Consider the following 25,090-nt stretch of genomic DNA (forward strand, 5'->3'; position numbering starts at 1 on the left):
AGAACACCCTTAATAAGAAAGGTACAATATGAGCTGGTTTTTGATATATGATATGATATGACATGAAATTTGTACATGTTTCTCTTAACAATGTATTGCACATACTGTGACTACCTAGCCAACAGATTCTATTTGCTAGGATTATAAGAAATAATATTCTTATTTCTGCAGTGCCCACTAAGAAGCAAAAATGTTTTGTTCCCAAGAGACTGTTATAAATGCTGATAGGCTAAACTGAAAATTATCAGCTACAATCTGTACATACCATCAAGTATATATAAAAATGAACGACTTGCACATTGCCTGCTTTAGTCTTAACTGTGGCTTGGCTCCTTTGGGAGGAACACAGATATGCAAATGATAAAATAAGGCGATGCTAGTTTGTTTTCCTTTGTCCTGAAAAGCAGCTATCTAGAATAGAAATGGAGTCTATCCAGTGTTTTGGTAGTTACATTCATGTCTTCCATTATTTGTTCCTCCCTGCTGTTTCTTCCATCCCTTCATGGTTGTACCCTGTTTTTTCATTCCACGCATTAAACTTCTTGTATTCCTTTGTCTTAAAATAAGATGCACAGATGAAACTTTCCAAATTCATCTCAAAATTGTTGCATCTTTCCTCTTCTAAAGCACATTTCTAACCTTTGCCACAAGACTCTGTATACACATGAAACTAGGAGGTAGGATCAGAGTTCTCCTCACATTAGTGAGAAAATTCAGCAGAAAAAAATTCTTTTTGTGGAGCCAGCTTTCTTTTTAAGTTGGGCCACAGCATAAGAATTGAAGTTTTAATCAATTTTGCCAAACCCAAATTAAACCCTAAGAGACGTGAAGTAGATATATCATTTCTTCAGGTTACAGGGAGTGCTACATTAGGAAATGGTTTGCCTGATCTCTGACCTGGTATGTTTGCAAAACTCCATTCTGCAAATTTCATCAGACTTGAGTGCAAGGGTGAGAATTATCTGGAATCGCTTTGGAACCAAATCGCTGACATCAGGATTGCATTCCGTTAATTGTTGATATTATTTGGTTGACTTTAGACATGAGCAATCCTATTTCGTATTTAAGATCATGAGAGGGAGGGAGAGGGAGGGAACTGTGCAAAAGTCTTAGGCCACCATCTGCTTTGTTGTTTTAGCAAAGTTTTAATGATCATCCATATGTATTTTTTGGTTTGAATACCTACCTATGTTGATTTTTCTTTGAGAATGGCCTTGCTGATGCAAAAGTGTGATTTTATGTCTATCTAATTCTGTGACCTTTAGCATTTTGACTGGAATGATATGATTGAAAGTTGGTCTCGTTAGCAAGTTTCCAATGGATTGCACTCAGGCAACATGTGTCTGTATTGTATGTAATGCTCAAGCATGTCTTGCACAAACCTGGTTTAATAGACTTTTTTTGCACAGCAGTCACTTTGGCATGCAATAGCAGGATATATACAGGTGCTAGCAATGGCAGGTTAAGGGTTCCATTCCATTTAGGTATATGAGAGTCGGGTGTCTGCTGTTTGCTGAAGTGTAATGGGAGGTCACACTAAATTCTTGCCACTTTAGCCTATGGAAGTTGTTGCTTTTTTCTGTCTTTTCCTGTTTTTTGAATACTGAATACAAATTTTCTGTATTTTCTGGTTTTATTCTAATAAGGAGACTGAGACATTATTATATGTGGTCATGATACCATTGCTACAACAAATTCAATAGTGGCCTAAGACTTGTATAGTACTGTGTGTGTAAAATGTACAATCACTGCAAGAAACATTCCCATGTTAGATGACACTCTTTAAAGCAACTGCATCCTTTTCTAGAGGTAACACAGTGGCCACTGCAGCTTCCACGTTATCCATGGAAAAGTCAGGATGGTTTTGCAGAGAGGCACCATGCTTATGTCTCTATACGATCCAAGGCAACTTTTTGGAATCAAATTGAAGCATCGTACAATCCTTACTTAGCCTTCTGAAGTATTTTCTCATGGAGGAGTATACCATCTATGTTACTTGGGCAATATGGCTATATGCCCAGTTTGATTCAGGGGAAAAAACAAGTTGAGTTGAATATCTGTTGTGCTACCTTGTTTCTTAGAAAGAAAACATTCTGTTTCTCTATGGGCTGCAGAGAAACATGCTGGGTCAGCAGGGGTTAACCAGATATCTGTAGCATGTAACTATCTTAACCTGTCAATTGTTCAGCAAGAAGAAAAGACCTGCTGTCTTTTGCTGCAAATGGAAAAATCATCAATAAGTATCAAATCCTAATAAGAAACTATGCAAGATTATGAAAGCAAAAGAAGGATTTTTGAAAAAGAGAATGATGCTCTTTAATTATTTGTTGTCTCTCTTATTGCATTTCTTTGTATTTTACTGCTACAGCTGATAAATTAAGTCCCTAACTTAAAAGATCTATAATGCATTATCGCCAACTCTTGGAAGGGAGATCAAATTTCAGCCCTGAAAGATTTGTTCTCTTTATCTAGAAGAAAACATACATATAAGAGAACTAAGGAAGAAAATGTCATGTTGTACCCACCATTTTTGAGCCAAGCACTTCTGTTTCATTTTAGAGACTGAATTCTCTAAATTCTTATGGCAAAGACCCTAGAAGAAATGTTTCCTTTTCCTTTTCTTTGTTTCTTTTTCTTTCTTTGTTTCAATATTACTGCAATTCTAGGAACTTCTAGTATTTCAAACTCTTTCTTGGAATTCTGAAGGAAGTTGTCTTATCCAATGATAGGTGCATTTGAACACCAAACTGGACTTAGAATTGGCTGGGGTACTAAAGAAAACTTGATAAATTTTCATGGCAAGGATCTTTTTCTTATCTTCAGATAGAAGTTACACTTCCTGTATGACAAGTACATTCTGGGCAGTTTTCTCTATTGGATATTATATGACCCTGAAGTAGATAATAGCATTTTCATCTTTGTGCTTTGCAAACATGTTGCAATATGTCTAAAATGAGTCCTTGACGAAATACAAAATTGGATTCTCTGAATAACCACGGTGACACACACTTCAAATCATAAAGTTTATATGGGGATATATTAAGAACTCAGACAGAACTCTAGCCCACCAGATACCTAGAGGGGTTGTGGGCTTTTCTTTGTCAGAAATGATTAAGCAGAGGCAACCATGTCTTGGAGATGTTCTAATTCTGAGTTTCTTGCTACATCAAAGGGAGCTAAATATTCTTAAAGGTTCCATTTGTTTCCTATACAGATGGCAACCTCATCAAAAATCAATTCAAAGAGAAAAGATACTTTATTGTGAAACAAAAAACCAAGGAAAAACAGTATTAAACCAGAGATGAATTGGCAAGGTTATTTGGGGAATTGAAGTTGGAAGAAGGAAAAGAAAGTTTCCTCCATTCCTAATATTAAATTCAGTAAGTGTGTTCCTCAAAGCAGTGACATCTTTTTTTCATACAACCCAAGTTTTAAAAAGGCTGCTGTAATGAATTGCCAAGATACATCACATTTGTGTGGAATCTGAAGTACATCTTCAGCAGTGGTGGGTTTGAAATTTTTTTACTACTGGTTCTGTGGATGTGGCTTGGGCGTAGCATGGCTCAGTGGGTGTGGCTTGATGGGCATGGCAAGGAAAGGATACTGTAAAATCTCCATTCCCACCCGACTCCAGGGGAAGGATACTGTAAAATCTTCATTTCCTCCCCAATCCAGGCGAAAGTTATTGCAAAATCCCCATTTCCTCTCAATCAGCTGGGACTCGGAAGGCAGAGAATAAATGGAGGCAGGGCCAGTCAAAATTTCCACTACCGGTTCTCCATAACTGGTCAGAACCTGCTGAAACCCACCTCTGATCTTCAGAATCATTTTTAAGGATCTAATAAGATCTTCAAAAACTTATTACCTCTTCAAAATCTTGAAGATCTAATAAGATCTAATAATCTACATAGAACATGACAAACTACTGGATTGGGCCAAAGGCTGGCTAGCCTTTCATTCTGTTTTGGCAATGATCAACCAGGTACTTAAGAAGAAGATTGTGAGGGCTAAACCATTTCCTGCTCGTGGTTCACAGCAATTGGTATTTAGAGGCATGCTGCCTACAATCACAAAAGAGTTGAACACCTGACCACGCCAACTTTCATTGGGCTCACAGAAGGGACTTTTAAAAAACCTCACACACAAACTAAAAACTACCGCACAAAACTCCTTAAGCTTCAGATGCTTGATGGAAAAACACAATCTTCATCACATTTAATTTTTTTTAAATGCCAGGCAGCAGTGGGGCAGTGTAATCCAAGTCTCAGAAACATGGTTTCATCATCAAAATAATGATGGCATAATTGCCATCAAAATGATGCTTCCAGTTTCATCCCCATCCTCCATCTCTCTAGACGAAAGAATCTTCACCATCCTCTCTTCAGCTATTTATACAAAATGGGCAGATATTCTTTTGCATAATAATATACAAGCAGATACTACAGGTGGTCCTATAAGTAGCCTGAACCTAAATGATATAGAGCTTTATTTATTTATTTAGTTAATTAGTTAATTAGTTAGTTTGTCAAATATGTAGGAGATAACCTACACCGCCCTGAGTCCTTCGGGAGAAGGGCGGTATAAAAGTTTAATTAATAAATAAATAAATAAATAAATAACAGGAATAAGTATAAACATGGATATTGATACAGGAAATGGGTACGAATAAATGGGGACAATAGGACAGGCACAGAAGGCACGCTGGTGTGCTTATGCACACCCCTTACAGACCTCTTAGGAATGGGGTGAAGTTGTCAGTAGACAGTTTAAGGTTAAAGTTATGGGGGGGTTGAGGATGTAACAACAGAGTCAGGTAGCTTTATAGCAGTTTGAATTGTACTCAAAAAGATATTGGCAACCAGTGCAGCACAAGCAGTTTAGAGCAGGGGTCTCCAACCTTGGGCACTTTTGTGGACTTCAACTCCCAGAATTTCTCAGCCAGCAAAGCTGGCAAAGAATAGAGCAAAGCTGGCTGAGGAATTCTGGGAGTTGAAGTCCACAAGTCTTAAAGTGGCCAAGGTTGGAGACTCCTGGTTTAGAGTAGATATCGTAGTACTAATATGGTTGTCACCTGCCAGCCAGTGGCTGTAACATTCTGTATTGACAGAAAATAGTATAGCCTTCAACACTTCCCCCAAGAAATAAATGTTGCAGCAATCCAATTGAAGGGATGACTGTTGTTAAAGCTTCCTGCTCTAAAAGAAACCACACCAGAAGCGTTAGACAAAGCTGGATAAAGGCCTATTTTGACATAGCCATTAGCTATTGGTGAAAAAGAAAAACTGTTGTAGATCCAGGAAAAGTTCCAGCCAATCTCTGTCACAAAGAATACAATTCTACCCAGAGCATATATAAAAGCTTAAATGGATTGAAAGAAGCTAGTTGGTTTCTGAACTAACAGGAACTTCATCTTTCTGGAATTCAATTTCAATTTATTTGTCATGTCCAGTCTTTCATATCCCCTAGACAACAAGTGAGGATCTCTACTGCATTTACTGTTGGGCTCAAAGTGGTGATATTTACAACTGGGGATTATCTGCATATTTAGGATATCTTATTTTGAAGCAACGAATGGTATCTGGAAGGTGTTGGAACAAAAAGAGGCAGGTAACAAAATAGCCAACAGCATGGACCTACATCCCCAACCAGTGTTTAAAAACTGGGTGCTCACAAAGGATTATTGCAAAACTTTGTTTTCAATCCAGTGGTGAGTTTCACTTACCTTTGCTACCAGTTCACTCGCACGCGTTCACTCTGCGCATGCACAGAGCATATTTGGTGACGTCCAGGCAGGTGGGCAGAGCCTCTTGCCACTGCTGTTACCGGTTTGCCTGAACCAGTAGCAACCTACCACTGCTTCAATCCCCAGCCTGGAATATATCACTATCAATGATATCAGACTGGTAAGACACCTAGTAGGACCAAAAAGGCTGCATTTCATCCAAGTGTTTGTCCCTAAACAAGACATCAGGGTGAAACAGCCCAAACAACAAGTTTTTAAGTTGAATAAACTGGCAGGAACTACTGTTAGATAAATCAAATTGCATTCTAAACTCTACAAATATTTTAAAAATACCTTAGTACAGTGATGGCTAACATTTTTGCCATCATTTGGCAAAAGCGGGGGGAGCGCAGGGGGGTTGTGCACGTGTGTGCCCACACACATAATGCAATGCTTCCCTGTGTGCCCCACCCCCGCGAATGCACGTGCAACCTCCCCTGCTCCTCTAGCATTTATGCATGTGACTCCCCACGCTCCTCCCGCCCCCCATGCATGTACATGAGACCCCCTCTCACCCTGATGCATGCACACGAGATCCCCCCACATATGCGCATATGTCTCCCGCATACGGCCCGCCCCTGTACCAGAGACCTGAAAATCAGCTGGTCGGTGAGAGGCGTGTATACATGCGCAGTGGGCGATGGCTCGCGTTCCCGCAGAAAGGGCTCCGTGTGCCACCTGTGGCATGCATGCCGTAGGTTCTCCATCACAGTCTTAGCACAACTAAGCTTTTCTATTCTAAATTAAATTGGTCCAAAGTGAAAGGCCTAATTTACCTAAAAGCCAAATTTATTAGGTATATTTTTCAAACTGGGATTATCTGATAGTATAAACTTTGCATAGATAAAAGATTCAATTACATGTGCAACCACTTTTTTTAAACTGTAAGTGCATGTATTAAACTGATATATACCCTAAATATATAGTTGTTAGAATTTCAGAAGGATAATATAGTAGCTTTCTAAATGAGCCCAAAGAGAGATTAATGTCTGAAACTAAAATAAACCCACAATGACAAACCTGGTAGTGGTTCACCTTTCCCAATAGGTAATTTTAATTTACATGGTAAAAAACATGAGGGATAGCACTGTCAAGGAAAGTTATTTAATATTTATAAATTCATTTGAAATAGCATGAAGGGATAAAAAAGGAGGACCTTTGAAATGTTTCTCAGTCCTCAGAGTTAAATTTATCTTAATCACATTTATCTTTACCCTAAATACTCAATGGAATACTAGACCATCTGTCTGTATTTCATTTCATTTGTGTCAAAATCAGAGATAAATTTATCAGCTCGGAAAGCATCCTAAGAATCCTTATTCCAGGATTACAAAGTAGTCAAAACTATTTCTAGCTAACAATGAAACATAATATATTGTTATATACCAGGATTTTATAACTGTTCTTCTATTTTAGTGTTCTATTTTACAGTTTCAAAACACAAATTCAAAGGGAGAAAAAAGCTTATTTTTGACATATACCATGGCATATCTTTAATTAGAGTGACACATATTCATACATTTTTTTTAATATTGCTAAAACTGATTCAATTTCACAATGCAAAAAGAGGAAAGCAAGTCAATTTATAATCAGAAGACTGGAAATTACAGCAGAGGACACCTGATTTGATCAAGTGCTTGTGAATGATCTTCTAAAACATTGTGATCAGAAGGATATCCAGCTTCTGTTTAAAGAACACCAGTGAACCATTTCATTAGGCAATCCAGTCCACTCCTTGACAACTTTTACAACTGACAAATTTGTTCTGATATTTAATCTGAATTTACCATGTTTGACTCTGTCCTCTAGAAAAACAAAGCACAAGTCTATTCCTTCCTTTATATGACTATTTCTTTATAAATAGCTTGTCTTTCGTTATATCTCCCCTCAATCTTCTCTGCAAGTTAAACATAACTAGTTTAAGTATTACTCATGGAAAATAACTTCTAGTCTCTCATTTATTTAATTTAGTTTAATTTGTTATTAACCTAAGGGTCATACTGTACCTCAGATTGCCGGGTGTGAATCCCTCTTTGTGAAGTGGGGCCATAGATGTCAGATGGGCTTGCTGGTCACGTACCTGGCTCCTTGCTGCGTGACAGCTGCCCTGCCCGAGCTCCTGGAGGTGCTTGCTGGGGTGGCAGTTGAGACCCCCAGACTTTTAGTCATGGGGGACTTTAACTTGCCATCTTCTGGCTCGTCATCGACAGCAGCTCGGGAGTTCACGGCCTCCATGACGGCCTTGGACCTGACTCAAGTAGTTGATGGCCCTACCCACATTGGGGGTGGTACACTCGATCTGATTTTTGTCTCTGGTCAGTGGTTGAGAGATCTGGACTTAAAGGAAATAGTCACTGAACCTTTGTCATGGTCAGATCACTCTCTCCTTCGCCTGGACTTTCTGACCGCCATCCAACACCGCAGGGAGACGGAGCCGATGCGTTGGTTCCGTCCCAGGCGCCTGATGGACCCGGAGAGGTTCCGGACGGAGCTTGGGCCATTTCCTGAGGGTCTGGCTCACGGCACGTCTGAGGAACTTGTTGCGGCCTGGGAATGGGCTGCGGCGGGGGCCTTAGATCGTGTCGTGCCTCTGCGGCCTCTGACCCGGTGCAGGTCCCAACCGGCTCCTTGGTTCTCCGAGGAGCTGAGGGGGATGAAACGCCGGAGAAGACGCCTAGAGAGTTCCTGGAGGTCTAGCCGTTCAGAGGCTGATCGGACACTAGTGAAGTCCTATACTAGGACTTACCTAGTGGCATTGAGGGAAGCGAGGCGTTGCTATGCCTCCTCCCTCATTGCGTCGGCAGATAACCGCCCAGCCGCCCTGTTTCGGGTGACCCGTTCCCTCCTTCACCAGGGGGAGCGGGATGACCCGCTGCAGGGACGTGCTGAGGAGTTTAACGGTTATCTATACGATAAAATCGTTCAGCTTCGGGACGGGTTGGACCAAAATTGCGGTGACTCAGGTGAGACACTCGAGTGTGGTCTTGGTGACATTGTTTGGGATGAGTTTGACCCTGTGGCTCCCGAGGACATGGACAGGTTGTTGGGTAGGTTGAATGCCACCACGTGTTTACTGGACCCGTGCCCCTCCTGGCTGGTGCTGGCCACTCAGGAGGTGACACGAGGCTGGCTCCAGGCGATTACGACCGCTTCTTTGGTGGAGGTGTCTTCCGGCCGCCTTGAAAGAGGCGGTGGTGAGGCCCTCCTTAAGAAGCCTTCCTGACCCGCTGTTTTAGGTAATTATCGTCCGTCTCCAACCCGCCGCGGCGGAGGTTGTAGAGAGTATGGTGGCATATCAGTTTCCTTGCACCTGGATGAAACTGTCTATCTAGACCTGCTCCAGTCCGGTTTCCGCCCGGTACAGCACGGAGACGGCTTTGGTCGCGTTGGTGGATGATCTCTGGAGGGCCAGGATAGGGGTTGTTCCTCTGCCCTGGTCCTATTAGACCTCTCAGCGGCTTTCGATACCATCGACCATGGTATCCTGCTGCGCCGGTTGGAGGGATTGGGAGTGGAGGCACCGCTTATCGGTGGTTCTCCTCCTATCTCTCCGACCGGTCGCAGTCGGTGTTGACAGGGGCAGAGGTCGGCCCCAGGCGCCTCACTTGTGGGTGCCGCAGGGGTCGATCCTCTCGCCTTCTGTTTAACATCTACATGAAGCCGCTGGGTGAGATCATCAGTGGTTTCGTGTGAAGTACCAGCTGTATGCGGATGACACCCAGCTGTACTTTTCCACACCGGACCACCCCAACGGCTTATCAAGTGCTGTCCCGTGTCTGGAGGCCGACGGGTCTGGATGGGGAGAAACAGGCTCAAGCTCAATCCTCCAAGACAGAGTGGCTGTGGATGCGGCATCCCGGTACAGTCAGCTAAATCCGCGGCTGACCATCGGTGGCGAGTCATTGGCCCCAATGGAGAGGGTCCGCAACTTAGGCGTCCTCCTGGGTGAACGGGTGTCTCTAGAAGGTCAATTGTCGGGCGCCTCCAGGAGAGCGCTCTACCAGGTTCGCCTGGTACGCCAGTTGCGCCTTTCTGGACCGGGATGCCCTATGCACGGTCACCACGCACTCGTGACGCCTCGCCTGGATTACTGCAATGCTCTCTACATGGGGCTCCCCTTGAAGGGCATCCGAGGCTACAGTTAGTCCAGAATGCAGCTGCGCTGGTGATAGATGGAGCCCCGTGGCTCCGTGATAACACCTATCCTGCGAGACTGCACTGGCTACCTGTGGCCTTCCGGTGCGCTTCAAGGTTTTGGTGACTACCTTTAAAGCGCCCATGGCATAGGGCCGGGTTATTTACGGGACCGCCTACTGCTACCGAATACCTCTCACCGACCTGTGCGCCTCACAGAGAGGGACTCCTCAGGGTGCCGTCAGCGAGGCAATGTTGTCTGGCGACGCCCAGGGAAGGGCCTTCTCTGTGGGGCTCCCACCTCTGGAACGAACTACCCCCGGACTTCGTCAGCTTGGACCTTCGGACCTTCCGCCGCGGGCTTAAAACACACTTATTTAATTGCGCAGGACTGAGCTAGATTTTAAATTTATGGGTTTTAAATTGGGTTTTATTTCTATATTTTTAATTTTTGGGCTTTTAGAATAAGTTTTTTAACTGTTTTTATATTGTATTTATGTGTTTATGTGTTTTTTAAGTGCCTGTAAACCGCCCTGAGTCCTTCGGGAGATAGGGCGGTATATAAATACGATCAAATAAATCAAATAAATGATAAAAACTTTATTTCACAGCACAGAGACAGCTCAACCATATTTTCAATTGGAAAATTGAGCATCCTAGATCAAGCCAAGTCACAAAACAACAGAGAATTCCTGGAAGCCTTTCACTCAGAGAAATTGGCCTTCAACAGGCACATAAATAACTTCTACATACCACTCAAAATAGACAATCAAAAAGCTAAAAATGAAACAAAAACAGCAAAACACATCCCTACCTGTAATCAACAGCCATATGAGCAAAGATTAACACCAAGATTAACACTAGACCAGGGGTATCAAACTTGCCTTGTCACAGTGTCATGTGACGTATCGAGACTTTTTCCCCTTTGCTAAACGGGGCGGGGCCAGCACGTGATGCATCCTGGAGTGTGACACCAATGCACTAGATCAACAATTAAGAAATATATAATCAAGGAGAAACAGCAGAGAAACAAACTAACAATAAACAGCCTAATCAAGGAACCTCCAAGACTCCGCCCACCACCACTGACAAGGGAAGCCACTACTTGTTCTGTCCCCACCAACCACAACCAAGCAGACACGCGAGCTGACTATATCTGCCAGCAATTTACTCCGACAACAGATATCAGTTCTGGCAACGAACCTGCGATTGCCTGCCAAGTTCTTTTTATCTCCTCAGACCAGCTAACTGCAGTTCAGAAATAAACAGAAGCCAAAGTTTCCAAGAGTCAGTTTTTGTCCGTCACAAGAAGCTATAGAGCAGCTCCTCCTGCTTTTATAGTGGGGTGTGGCTCCGTGACTCAGCACTCTCTAGGCCTGCCTCACCCCTTCTTTTGTTATTCCCACCTCTCCTTTCTGCGATGCCCGGGATTTAACCAGGACTGATTGTCAGCAGCTGCATCTTGAGGCATTTCCTGGGAGGGGGAAGGTGTGGGAGAAAGAGGCCTCGTCATCTCCTCCACCTGGCCTGCCTCTGGGACCTGGAGCGGAGCCAGAGAGGAAGGTCCTGCAGAGGGAAGCCCTGTCGGCTCTTCCCCCTCACTCTCTGAGTCACTCTCTGCCAGGAGGCCCGGCTCGGGAGCTGAAGACACAACACTACTATATAAAAATAAGAGCAAACCCCACTTGCTTCTAGTACTGATATGTTATCTAGTTTGGTAATGAAATGTCTGCAGGTAAAACACCAAGCTCAGAAAGCACCAAAGTTCCATAGTTCAACCCTGAGCTACAAATATTATCTTCTTTCTAAAATGTTAGCCATACCTCCTAATTTTCTGTCATTTTCAGATTTGATCATCATCCCTTCAACTGCTTTATCCAAGTCTTTAATAAAAAATATTGAACAAACAGACCCCAGGACTGAGTCTTGTAACACTTTACTTCATATCACTCTCCAAACTCTCTGTTGTGGAGTTGTTGTAGCGTTTAGCCCATTTACAGTATCACCATTTTATCAATTGAATATGTAATGAGCTATGAACATTCTGTCACATGTTTTGCTAGTATCAAGCTACATTGTGCCAAGGCATTTCCTGGCATCAAGTAGAACCTCTACCAAAAAAAGTAAGATTATTCAGGAACTATCATTCCTTATTTTCAGATAATTTAGAACTTTCTGAGGTAAATGTACCTCAGGGAGTTCATTGAGGAAATATATTTGCCTTGTATATGATATCTCACCAAATTGAATTTATTAAATTAAATATGCTATTCTGTATAAGACTAAATACTTATTAGTATTTAGCATTTTCATTTGGCATGATCTTATATCCAAGCACTATAGAAGATGCTACGAATATATTCATGTCTTTTACCAGTATTTATTCAGGTAAATCTTCACTAAATAATTCATATTTTCTCACTTTCAACTTCCGATGTCTGCTCATTTGTCTGCCTATTGTTTAGGCTTTGGTATCCATTTGTCAATATATTCCATGAGGTATTCAACACTTCTGCATATATCCATCTATACCATTCATTCTGTGGGTCGTTACACCCATGCCTGGTGGCTGCATAACTGTCTACCTAATTGCTCTCTCTTGTCCCTAATCTTCTTTCTTTTATTTTCCCATTATATAGGTGTGTAATAGCCTTGTATTATTAGATATCTTGTGAAGGGAACAATATTGATTGGATCTCTTTTATATCTGTAGTTAATAAAACTAACTAAATAAATAATTGTATCCCATCATTATAACCTAAATGGTTTGCATCATATAAAACACAGGGGAGTTCCAGGCTGCTTACTCTTTAATTAAAAATAGGTTTTCAACCGCCTCTTTCATCATCAGAATTTTCTGTCACCTTGAAATGAAGGCTCTGATGTTGCTTTCTAAAATTAAGAGCCAGCCAGCTGGGGGAATCAAGTTTAGAGTACGTATTAATCTTCCTAACTACTGTCATCAAGATGTCTGCTTAGCTGTCACAAATAAAGATTTTATTCTCAGTCTCATTCACATATTTGTCCATACTTGTATGCATAAATGTTATGTGTGAATGTCTATCACATGAGCTTATATTATATGCTTCTTACTTAAAACAATGAGTCAATTATTTGGAGTCTTACTGATTCTCCCTTCCCTACAGTATGTTTTAGGTAGAGTCAATAAGGAGGAATTATGGTTTTCTTTTTTTTTTAAATGGGATTCTTTATTCAAAGAACAACTGCTGGGATAGCTACATCTCCTGTGGAAATCTGTTTGCATTCATAGGTGTGTTTACCTTTATGTGTGAAAGGGAAACAATGTGATAGTTAACTAAATGCTAACATTAGCTATGCACATTTCCCTCCCTCACTCCCCAAGGCAACTTTTTTTAATCTTTGTTTCTTCTATTATCATATTACATACATAGATAGAACATTCAGTGATATGCACAAATGGAGCTGTTGAACAAAAATTAACGAGATAAAAATGCAGAGAACTTTCTCTTCAAATTGTATAAATCATTCACCTTTTTGATTCAAAACTAATCATTAGATGAGATGACTAGGAAGTCTATAAAAATTGGTTTACAGCTCTACAAGGAGAAATGCAGCTTCCATTGAAGGCATTCATGAAAAACAACTAGATAGATTAGGTAGCTGCATTAAAAAAATTGCAACAATTCTTTCAGATATATATTTTTTTTGAGTAATTAAATGCTAAGTCATTCACCTTGAAATAAAAAATATTTATACCTTAGAAGACCACAAAGTATTTTTTTTTAAAAGCTATAGGGACAGACAGGTTCAGAAAATTATACACTGATTATAAGCCTGTATGTTCCAGATATAATGGGGTGAAGCATTATCATTCAATATATAGAGCATAGATGAACAAGAGCAGCGGTGATGGTGGTGGTAGTGATGTTGGTGATGATTATGACAACAATGATAGTATCACATCCAGAATCACAAAGTGTGCAACAGTGACATAATGTATAAGTATGGATAAAAGATAAAAGAATTCCTGCGGATTTTACTCTGCTAGTCATTGCCAACTATAAGGGGCAGTGCTCATCTCCATTTCAAGGCTATTGAGCCAACGTTGTCCAAAGACATTTCCGTGGTCATGTGGCCAGCATGATGTCATGAAGTGCTCTTACCTTCCTACTGTAGTGGCACCTATTTATCTACTCACATTTGCATGCTTTTGTACTACTAGGTTGGCAGGAGCTGGGGTGAGGACAGGAGTTCATGCCATCGCGTGGCACTCAGGTCTCAAGCGAGAAACCCAGCACCTTAACTGCTGAGCAACCATGCTGCCCATAAGCAGGGATACAGATCTAGAAATGAATATCTTACTATAGTAATAATCAGATGATATGTGACTTTATTTAGTCACTGATGGGCAACACTAATAATATTGACATCTTAAAGCCAGAGGACTGTCTTTTATAAAGTGGAACATCTGATCATTTTATATTCATCTTAATATGCTTATTTACTGATGTCATTAATATATTAGACAACTTGGATATCTTTCAGCCCATAGTTTAGCTGGGCGCCTTCACGTGGTTTAAAGGCTTGTTATTAAACTTTGACAGTGGAATGTCATCTTTGTTTGCACAGATATTTGAATTTAAACCCTTTTCTGCTGCACTGTGTAATTCTCACTGCAGCAAGCCTGGTGAGTCATTTGTTGGCTGGATTCATGCAATAGACTGACACCTAAATCCAGATAAACAAGACACATTTCCTGTGTTTACATTATAAACTGCTGAAATAATATGCTATTGGTTTAATGTAATGGCATACTGATCAAACTTCAACTGCCCAACTCCATCTTAGTCTATTCAAATGTTTTATGCAAATCTAATCCCTGTGCATTGCCTTGAACAGGATGTTTAGGACCCTGACCTTAGTAACATCTGGTGCTAGGTGCATCTCTCTCTTATGAATTATCTTGAGACTATTAGCCAGGTCATAAGGTTAAAACTTGCTTTATTTTATTTTTACTTTATTGATTTTAATTTCAGTTTATTTTCACCTCCAGAATAAAGGATGCAGAAGAAACACTGGGATAACTTGGCCAACTAGGCATCGTTGCTATGTATTTCTTAAAGATGAGATCAGCACTAGAGAAAGGCATAGCAATTTGTCTGAAATGGTATAGGGGCCTGAGCTGGGGAGGGGAGGATCAGACTAGAAAACCTCCAAGATCCCCTTACAACTCTGTTATTCTATTCAATATAGTATCTAAGAACAATGGATCTGTTTCTTAGGATGACAGTCTTCAATGACTTCCTAGCTGATGCAGATACATCAAAGCTTTGGCTTTGTAATGATCATATGCTAAGCAAACCAGCCAAGTGAGGTGGCAAGATTGTGTATCCTCTCTGTTGTAAGATAGCCAGGCTGAGCATTTCCATTTGATTTAATAATGGAATCAGACTTTTAATCATGGCCATTTTGACAAGCATTCACTTTTCTTGGTTCACCATGTTATCCACAATCTTTCTTAAAGCATTTGTACATCTTAATATGTCTTCATTTTTAGTAACATTCTACTATTCCATTTTGTATGAATTTTCATAATTTATTTATATAACTTGCAATTATTCACTCCATCTGCTCTGTCAAACGCAATTCCCTTGGCTTTCAAAATGTTAAATTTAAGATCCATGCTCTCTCATTGCATCATACAATCTAACATTCACTATAAATCATTTTGGTTCTCAGCCAACAACATAATATCACCTGAAAAATAAATAAATGTACAGTCATGTCCCTAACCAATATACCTCTAATAACAACACAATCAACTGTTATACATTTATCCATATATACATGAAACAAGTAAAGAGATACACACATCCTTATACACAACTCTACTTCAAAAGATCAGATATTTTCATTCAAATCTACTATCACTTTTTCTCACACAGCATGTATATTTTTCTTCCTTTCATCCATTTCATTTATTAAAATATATTCAGTATGATGTACTAATCTTACATGCTAAGTTGCAATTTTCCTCATGGCCTGAATCAGGGCCCTTAAATTTATATTTATCAATCAAGAACATTTTCAATATGTGAAGAATGATATATATTCACATCATTTAAAATCAAAAGTACACAGTATAGTTAATGTTTATATTAAATGTGACCAGTGATCTTGAAAGTGTTTTAAAACTATGAGAAAGTTTTATGAGTAGGGGGTTAAACTAGAATACCTCCAAGGTTCCTTCCAATTCTATTATTCTGTATTCTATATTCTAAGTATTTGACCTTCATCGTTGATGTATCAATGCAGAACAGTTTATATTCTAATATTCCTTTCAAACCTATTTCAGAAGTAGGCAAGAATTTACTAAAAAAAAAAAATCAATAATAGAATAGAATAGAATAGAATAGAATTTTATTGGCCAAGTGTGATTGGACACACAAGGAATTTGTCTTGGTGCATATGCTCTCAGTGTACATAAAAGAAAAGATACGTTCATCAAGGTACAACATTTACAACACAATTGATGATCAATATATCAATATAAATCATAAGGATTGCCAGCAACAAGTTATAGTCATACAGTCATAAGTGGAAAGAGATTGGTGATGGGAACTATGAAACGATTAATAGTAGTGCAGATTCAGTAAATAGTCTGACAGTGTTGAGGGAATTATTTGTTTAGCAGAGTGATGGCCTTCGGGAAAAAACTGTTCTTGTGTCTAGTTGTTCTGGTGTGCAGTGCTCTATAGCGTCGTTTTGAGGGTAGGAGTTGAAACAGTTTATGTCCAGGATGCGAGGGATCTGCAAATATTTTCACGGCTCTCTTCTTGATTCGTGCAGTATACAGGTCCTCAATGGAAGGCAAGTTGGTAGCAATTATTTTTTCTGCAGTTCTAATTATCCTCTGAAGTCTGTGTTTTTCTTGTTGGGTTGCAGAACCGAACTATATATACTATATACTATATCCTTTTAAAATGTAACTATATTAACCAAAGATGATAGATAGATAGATAGATAGATAGATAGATAGATAGATAGATAGATAGATAGATAGATAGATAGATAGATAGATAGATATTGTCATTTATAGTCACTATGTCTATTTAGCTATTTATTTTGGTAGAAAATTGTTCAGAAGGCCAGGAAATTATACAATAGCCTTAGTAAATAATTATAATGTGACTTCATTGTCCCTTTTTCACATGAATTGTAGAATGGCTAACATAAAAAAATAATTCAATTTTTGCTATTAGCAGATATTTATGCATATAAAATATGAAAAACAATTTTAATGTTTTCTTTCACAATGTTTATACCTTTATCATTTTTTTTCTTTTTTTCTGAATTTGTTTTGCTCGGGTTGTTTTCTTTTCTTTTCTTTTATTATGCTGTTTTGTACCTTACAGTTTGTTTACTATTCCCTGAATTTGCTCTTCCTGAAGTATAATGTTTTTTTGAGTCCTAAGTCTAGAAAAATGCAAAGCAATTTGATACATGAACTAAGACATAATAGGCTGAGGGTTTTCGTAATACATTTGAAATGTACTCCAGAATTCTGGGAGTTGAAGTCCACAAGTCTTAAAGTTGCCAAGGTTGGAGACTCCTGCTCCGGAAAGTCCTCTATTTTTAATTTGCATATGATAACTAGTGACATGGAATTACTTCACTGTGGTGGTCTGAGGCTGTAACACTGGAGAGTGTATGGCAATACAACCAAGGGGAAAAGCCAGTTGTGCATGTCTCAACCATTATCCTCATTCTTTTCAAAGGAATGCCTTTAAATTCACAGTCACTCTCCCCATGGTGCCCAGACTATTGCCTTTATGTTACTGAGCATATACAAATCCAAGTGCATCTGTTGATAAGTGACATAGAATGCACTGCAGAAAATAGTCTCTCAAAATCTAATTACCATTTTAAAACCATAAAAAGGTTTACACTTGATAGCTCGCTATGGGGATCTGAAGAAGAATGAAAACTTGGGGATAGGGGCGGGAATGGGAAGAGGAAGTCTTTATTAAACAAGGGTTCTGTCATTATGTACACTTTTGCACCCTGTTGCCTTCTGCCCATCAACATTATCCAGTGTGCAAACTCCAAGTAATGAAGTCTGAGTCTTTCCCCATCTGTCTTACTAAATGCCACTTGGAACAAGCGCCTTTTCATTTGACAATAAAATCAATGAATGAAATATTATAGAGCTGAAAGAGTTGGTGTATAGAATTCATAATGGGAGCTGCTTCTGCTCCAGTGAAGTTCTCAGCTCCTCACCAGCTTTTTTTTTATTGTATTATTCCTTTATTTGTTTTATCTTTATTACTAATTCTTAATGAAAACTCCAGCATGACCTTAATCGTCTACTTGCTTTCTTTTCAATCCTAACTTTTGTAATACTTCATTGTGTCAGTGATTAGGGATTTTTATGAATTAGGAATTTGCTATATTATCTATTTTAAACCCTCTCCAAGCAGCCAGTTTCAGCTAACTTTGAATTGGTGCAGTTGCTGCTGTGTTTTCGTGACATTTCAACTTTTCAGTATTACTTCTGCAGTTGAGCCTGTTAGGTTCCATATCAGTGCAGCACAGGATGAAATGTTATCAAGAGAGTTTATAGCATTAAAGCTGAAGCTGGCAGGCAGGTGATTTTCCATTGGTGGGAATTTGCCTTATTCCCCTTACTGCTAAAGTCAAGGTACTGCAGTACCTCACATGTTCTTAGAATGTGTAGTAACATAGACCTTGCTCTCAGTAATGACAATCTTTTTTTTTCTCATGTTAAAATAAAAAACAGTGACAGAAGGCAAAGGAATCTTTACATTCCTCCATGGGTAAGTTGAAGAAATACTGATTGGCTCATGGGGAATATTGAACATTGGAAGGATGATAACTGCAGTCACTCATGGAAGAGTGTGAAAATGGTTTTAAGTGTTTAGGGGTTGATGTTGATTTGGTTGGGAAGAAGTAACATTGATTACAGCAACAATCTTGTTGGAAAGGCTAGAACTTAATGTCTCCCCCCCCCTCTAAAAAAATTCTGGTTCTCTTTGGTTCAATGGAGAGATATCAGAATAAAGAGGCTCATGAAAAACAAAAAACTACTGGTGAGGAATGAAAAATTTCTTCAGTTTAAGTTAGTTGAGTATATTATCTTATTCTTTTCATAAGCACATAGGTTTAATTCTTTCTTGGGAATATTTTTCTTTTAGTATTATGTCTCTCTAAAATTGAGTCGTAGAAATAATATACTGGTGGTATAGAAATAATCATAGCATGAAAAAGCTAGCAGGGATGCTTAAATTCAGAGTCTGAAAACCCTTGCTTTATATGTATTCTGAAAATTACACTCAAGAGGACTACCTAAAAAGACTATTGCATATAATTTGTAAAAATCATACAAGAGGAATATGTTATTTTACAGGATTATGTATATAACAACTCATTGACAAGAAAGTGGTTATTGGTAGACAGAATATAAAGCAGACATGGACTCTTTGTAAAGTTTGAGACCACTGAATTTTCAACCAGTTCATAATAAAAGCCACGGTTTACAAGAATTAATATAGTTTTAAAAAAACAATGAAAATCCAACAGTTCAAGAAATACAAATGTAGATTATAGATTCCATATTAATTATTTAAATATATGTTCCTTAGGAAAATAATTGGTTTATGAAGTTATTCTGTACCATTCTGGCTCTTGGTTCTCTCTTTGATTTAGGACCCACTCATCAGAAGCAGATATTCCTAAAGGGTTACTGTGAAAGGGATGCACCCTTCAACAGGAGAAAAAAGTTTGCCCATTGGCATGCCATAATCCAAAAGCCAAGTATATCCCACAAAATAAATACACTACAGCAGTGGATATAGATAGGGATGATCTAATGCAGGGATGTAAAACTCAATTTCATTGGGGGCCGCATCAGATTTTTGTTTGACCTTGGGGTCTTGGGTGGTGTGGTCAGCTCATGTCGGGCGTGTCTTTGGGGGCCTGAGCACTCTGTCAGCAAAAATGGGCTCCCAAGCTCCGTTTTTGGCTGTGACAACCTCCCGCCCTCTGACAGTGAAAACAGGGCTTGGGAGTGCCACAGTGGACCTTCTGAGTTCTGTTTTCAGCTGCAATGGCCTTCTGCAACCCTCTGCCAGCAAAAATGGAGCTTGGCGTTCCAATGCTCCGTTTTTGCTGGCAGAGGCACTGTGGGCTGGTTCTTCGCTGTTTCCAGGGCAGCCCCGCGGACCAGATCTAATCACCCAGCAGGCCAGATCCAGCCCCCAGGCCTTGAGTTTGACTCCCTTGATCTAATGGATTCTTTAGAGAGAACAGTGCAGCTCATTAGAACATTCTGGTACTATGCTCATGGTTGGAACCTTTCCTTTACTTGATCAATTTATTTGATTTTGCCTACATGTGCTCAGAGTTCTGGGAATTTCATTCTCACAGAGGGCTTTACCCTGGGAAGACTAACTTCCTCAGCTAAAGCAGTTTGGCCTTGTTAAGATCCAGTATAATTCATGGGAAATCGGTGTCTGAATTCTATTGAAAATCTGAGAATTTATCATTGTTTCTCCATAGTAAGCAGCTACTTCATTGTCTGTGTCTTACTAAGAGCAGTCAATTACACCTTCAGAACTGTTAGTACTTTCTACTCTCAGCATTTAAATCTTTCTTTGTAACAACACTGTAGATCTATAACTTGTCTGGAAGCCAAACGTTGACAACGCGAATTGGCTTCTGCATAAAAACGAATCAATCGCTTCTGTGAGAAGCAATAGGTATATATGTTTACAAATAGCTGTCTGTATCAGCTGGAGGCAAGAATATTTTATGTTTTAATCTCCGCAAGGTTCATTATTACCCCTGGAGAAATAGGCCCTTCAGTTTTTATTTTTAAACTTCAAAACATGAGGAAAACATCACAGTTACATAATGTCTGAAACCAGCCAATTGTCACATATTTTGAACAAGCAAGTATTGCAAATAAGGTGCCCCAGCAGCCTGCATCTGATGGGAGCTTCTGCTTCCATTATAATTCAGTTCTTGTTTCCAAGGGCAATCATTTATAAAGAACCTCAGCTCTGGCTTTTTTGATCATTGTGAATCAAGGCTGTGTAGCTGGCTATCCACGTACTGGTTTAATTTATTTAAATTAGAGATGATTTACATCAAATTTAGTTTTTGCTCTGATCTTTCCTGGTCCTTGGTTTGAATTTCACCTTCTATTATTAAATATATATGGAGACATTTTATGTAGTAAAATAATATATAGTACTAGATATAGGATTTATTATCGCAAAGTAAAAAAATTATAATATTCCTGGGTTCATATTTCATGCTGATACATGGGATGATTGTTGGGAAGAGAATCCGCAGTTGGGTTGGATTTGTAAAACCTCTGCAGCAGAAATTGTGTAAACTTTTAATTTCTCAAACTGGTAGATAAGAGATGTTTAGCATCAGAGTCACTAGAATGCCTTTACTTGCTTCTCAAAATATGTTTTGGAGAATAATGACCAACTGCAGATGCCAAGGAAATGACAGTGTTCTCAATTACACAGATGCATGCTTCTGACAGGGCTCATGCTAACTACCTGGCTTATCAGACAGTTTAATCCCCTTGAATAATAAAATAATGCATCTGTGAAAGACATAGTCGTGCTGCATGAGCAATTACTTTCATGCCTTCAGCACAGATTTCTTCAAGTTCATTTCACTATGTTATTGTTAGCAGTGGGGGGGGGAGGGAGATACCCTTTTATCCCATAACCACATTTCTTCTTGATATGGAAATGTCCTTCCCCACAACAACTCTGTGAAGTTTCCACATAATCTTTATTCAGTATAATGGGCTTAACTCTGTGAGATGAGAAATCTGTCAAAATGAATCCTAGTCACTCATTAATGGTGCTTAGCATTTTTGATATACATTTGTTTTTAAATCCACTTTGATTTTTACTTTGGTCCACAAACTCCAGCCAGGTACAATACAATATTCCATAAACTGTGGTTTATAAATCACAATTGTGCTCACACATCCTGTTAATCCAAAAACAAATAGCATTTAGTTTAGTACACTGTTCACACCCAGCCAATTAATCTGCTAATGCAATACAGTCCCAGGTGAAATCTTTCTGCACAGGCTAGAAAACATCTGAGATTTATGGCTTAAAACAAGAAAGCCTTTATCCTCTGGGCAAATTCTTTAGCTTAATGTCCTTTTCAGGAAAGAACATCTTTTTTGGAAGTTAGAAAAGGAAATGCAATTGATTAAATGTGGTGTGATAGAATTATTACTATTTTGATGATAATATTTTATATTGAGATAACCAATGCTATTAATGCCTAGGTCTAGTGCCACTAGAGACTTGAGCCACTAATATTTCATTATCTTGATTCTGATCTTTAAGGTAAAAAGTACAGTTAAATTATTATTCACCCTGGAATGCTGCCTTAGTGTATCTCTATAATCCATAACTGACAAGGCTGGATGATTGTCAGGTTTAGTGAAAGGTCTTGAGTTGTTGTTGTTTTTCTTCCATATTAGATACTTCTGCTGACACTATACTTTAAGGACTTTAGGAGAAGATAATTGAAGTAGGTTTGGAGAACTCACTTTAAAATTTTTAGAACTGATAGATTAGCTCATGGGTGTCAAACTCAGTTATGTCTTGGGCCGGATCGTGACATATCACGATGTTTTTTTGCCTTTGCAGAGCCAGGGTGGGCGTGGCCTGCATGTGATGTATCTGGCCTGCGGGCCGCTAGTTTGACAGACCTGTATGATAGCTGATGAATTATCTTCGAGGTTATAAGATAGACTAACATACTCCTGGGCCTCCTTCTCCTTATAATAAAAATATTCAAATGAAGACCTTACTTAACCTACTTTTAACTGATATCTGCAGTTATGTTTATGTGTGCACTCGGGGTTAGTACACTCAATTTATCCTCAATTGAAAGACCTTGCAACTTGGATGCCAGTTTTGAAGGATTGTTAAGGTTCCCTCTTCTACTTTTCTTCCATAAACCTGGCAGTATTGTATGTCTTAATGAGTTTACAAGTAGGCAAAGACAGTTCCATTAGGGGAATGGCCCTACTTTTTATTTTCAAAATTACATCCAGCAGTGACTGCAGAAATGCTGGGCTGAACCACCATGAATACATTTCGTTCCAGCTTTAACACAGCAGTAAAATGAGTCATTATACTATAAAATAAAAGAGACATGGAATGGGTGGCTATATTATTTTTTTTGTATCATGGATATATTAAAAATTGTTGCGTTCTGTATTAGTATATTTTTAATTTTGTAAATTAAGTAGCCCTTTGTAATATCGACACACAGCTTCATAAACCTGTATTTAACTCTATTTAGATTATTCCCATCCTTGGGTTTATAATCATAGTAATGATTATAATTTTAAATGAGTATTAAAATCCAAATAATTTACCAGAACGTAATGTTCATGGTGTGTGTCTCGGCTAGGCTGCTATGGGTACTTAAAAGTTAATACTAAATAAGATGTGGCCGCAGACTATGCAGAAACATTTTAGTCAATTGAATGGAAAGAAGGGGCCTTAAAATTCTACCCAGTCATGCTGATATTTAATATATAACATAAAATAATATGTGATACATATTGAAATCTAGACGTTCACATACAAGCAGCTTTTCTGTTAGATACAAATAAGGAAAAACATTCTCACTTCCTGTATTCTTCTGATTAGACATTATATTTTCTTGTTGGGAATTCAGTGTTTCTGAAAATAGCCCTACAAGGTAGGCTAGATTGTCATTTGAATTACGCTAAGCTACCTTTGAAAACCTTTTTCTCAGCAACTGTTCCTTCTTGATGTTTTCATTTTTATGTTTCTCCATCCAGTAACATTTTATATAACATCCCCTTTGTGTCATGCCACTATACTCACTATTTACTTATTATGCTGTCCCCTTAATGGATCATTTTTGTCACCTGTGGTAAAGTTTAAGTACTCACAAATAATCAAGTATAAGAGATTTTGAAAAGAGATACCATTGGGTTTTTCAGATAAATTCTTTTCTTTAGCCATACAGGATGCTGAAGAGAATGACCCAGCTTTATCTTACTTGATAAATCTTCTGCACGGTCATAGTCAGTACTGCATCTTTTGCATTTTCTCTTCCTAGCTATTAATAATGCTTTATGAATGAGTAAAGAACACAGCTTCATTTTCATAAACTAAACTTGTGTCTCAAGAAGCAGTGAATTAGCAGAGTCCATTTAACCGTAACTCTAAGGCTATAGCAAAGAAACAAAGACAAAGCTCATGCTGTTAGTCACAGGGTTTTACCATAATAAGATGGACAGACAAGCAGAACAGAATATAGAGCACTTCAAATGCATTGTGGTCACTGCTGCATTCTCTTCAAGCAAAGGATCATCATGTTTTCTTTGTCTTTCAAAAGGAAAAGAAAAAGAAAAGGATTGGTTCTCTTTTCCAGGGGTGCCAAAGATTAGAGGAGCTTATTCTTCACTTCAGAGAATCTGGGTTTGAAATGCTAGCACACTGAGAAGTGAAATGCCTTTGGGGAAGATCCTCCTTAGGGAGTTGATCAGAACATAATGGAACTTCCAGAGATGCTGAAAAGAACTTCTAATGGTATCAATATCTTTAAGGACAAATGATAACAGTGGCTGAAACTGGAATCAATGACAGCTAGACTGAAGCTCATAAGGGAAGTCTGAATGTTTTTCATCATGGGATTAAGCAGACTCACAATACACCATGAGTACATGAATGGGGACATTAACAATAAATGTAACACTTTTTTTCTAAGTGACAGGCTCTGATCTGAGTCAAGCCAGTGAAAAAGTTTTAAGAGATATATAAGAGTTATTGTTAATTTTCAAATTTATTGAATTCTATTATATAGAATTGCACTGCACACCAGAACAACTAGACACAAGAACAGTTTCTTCCCGAACGCCATCACTCTGCTAAACAAATAATTCCCTCAACACTGTCAAAACTATTTACTAAATCTGCACTACTATTAATCTTCTCATTGTTCCTATCACCCATCTCCTTCCACTTATGACTGTATGACTGTAACTTTGTTGCTCGTATCCTTACGATTTATATTGATATTGATTGATTCCTGATTGCTTATTTGTACCCTATCACTATCATTAAGTGTTGTACCTTAGAA

At 38.9% G+C, this 25,090-nt stretch overlaps 1 protein-coding gene across 2 annotated transcripts in view; it reads left to right on the top strand.

Annotated features, from left to right (window-relative positions):
* The window catches only part of LARGE1 (LARGE xylosyl- and glucuronyltransferase 1), a 398,885-nt gene that overhangs the window by 268,504 nt on the left and 105,291 nt on the right, over positions 1-25,090 (top strand). The gene's annotated exons all lie outside the window — the stretch shown is intronic.

The sequence above is a fragment of the Ahaetulla prasina genome, chromosome 7 (genome assembly GCF_028640845.1).
Source record: "Ahaetulla prasina isolate Xishuangbanna chromosome 7, ASM2864084v1, whole genome shotgun sequence".
In the NCBI taxonomy this organism is placed as follows: domain Eukaryota; kingdom Metazoa; phylum Chordata; class Lepidosauria; order Squamata; family Colubridae; genus Ahaetulla; species Ahaetulla prasina.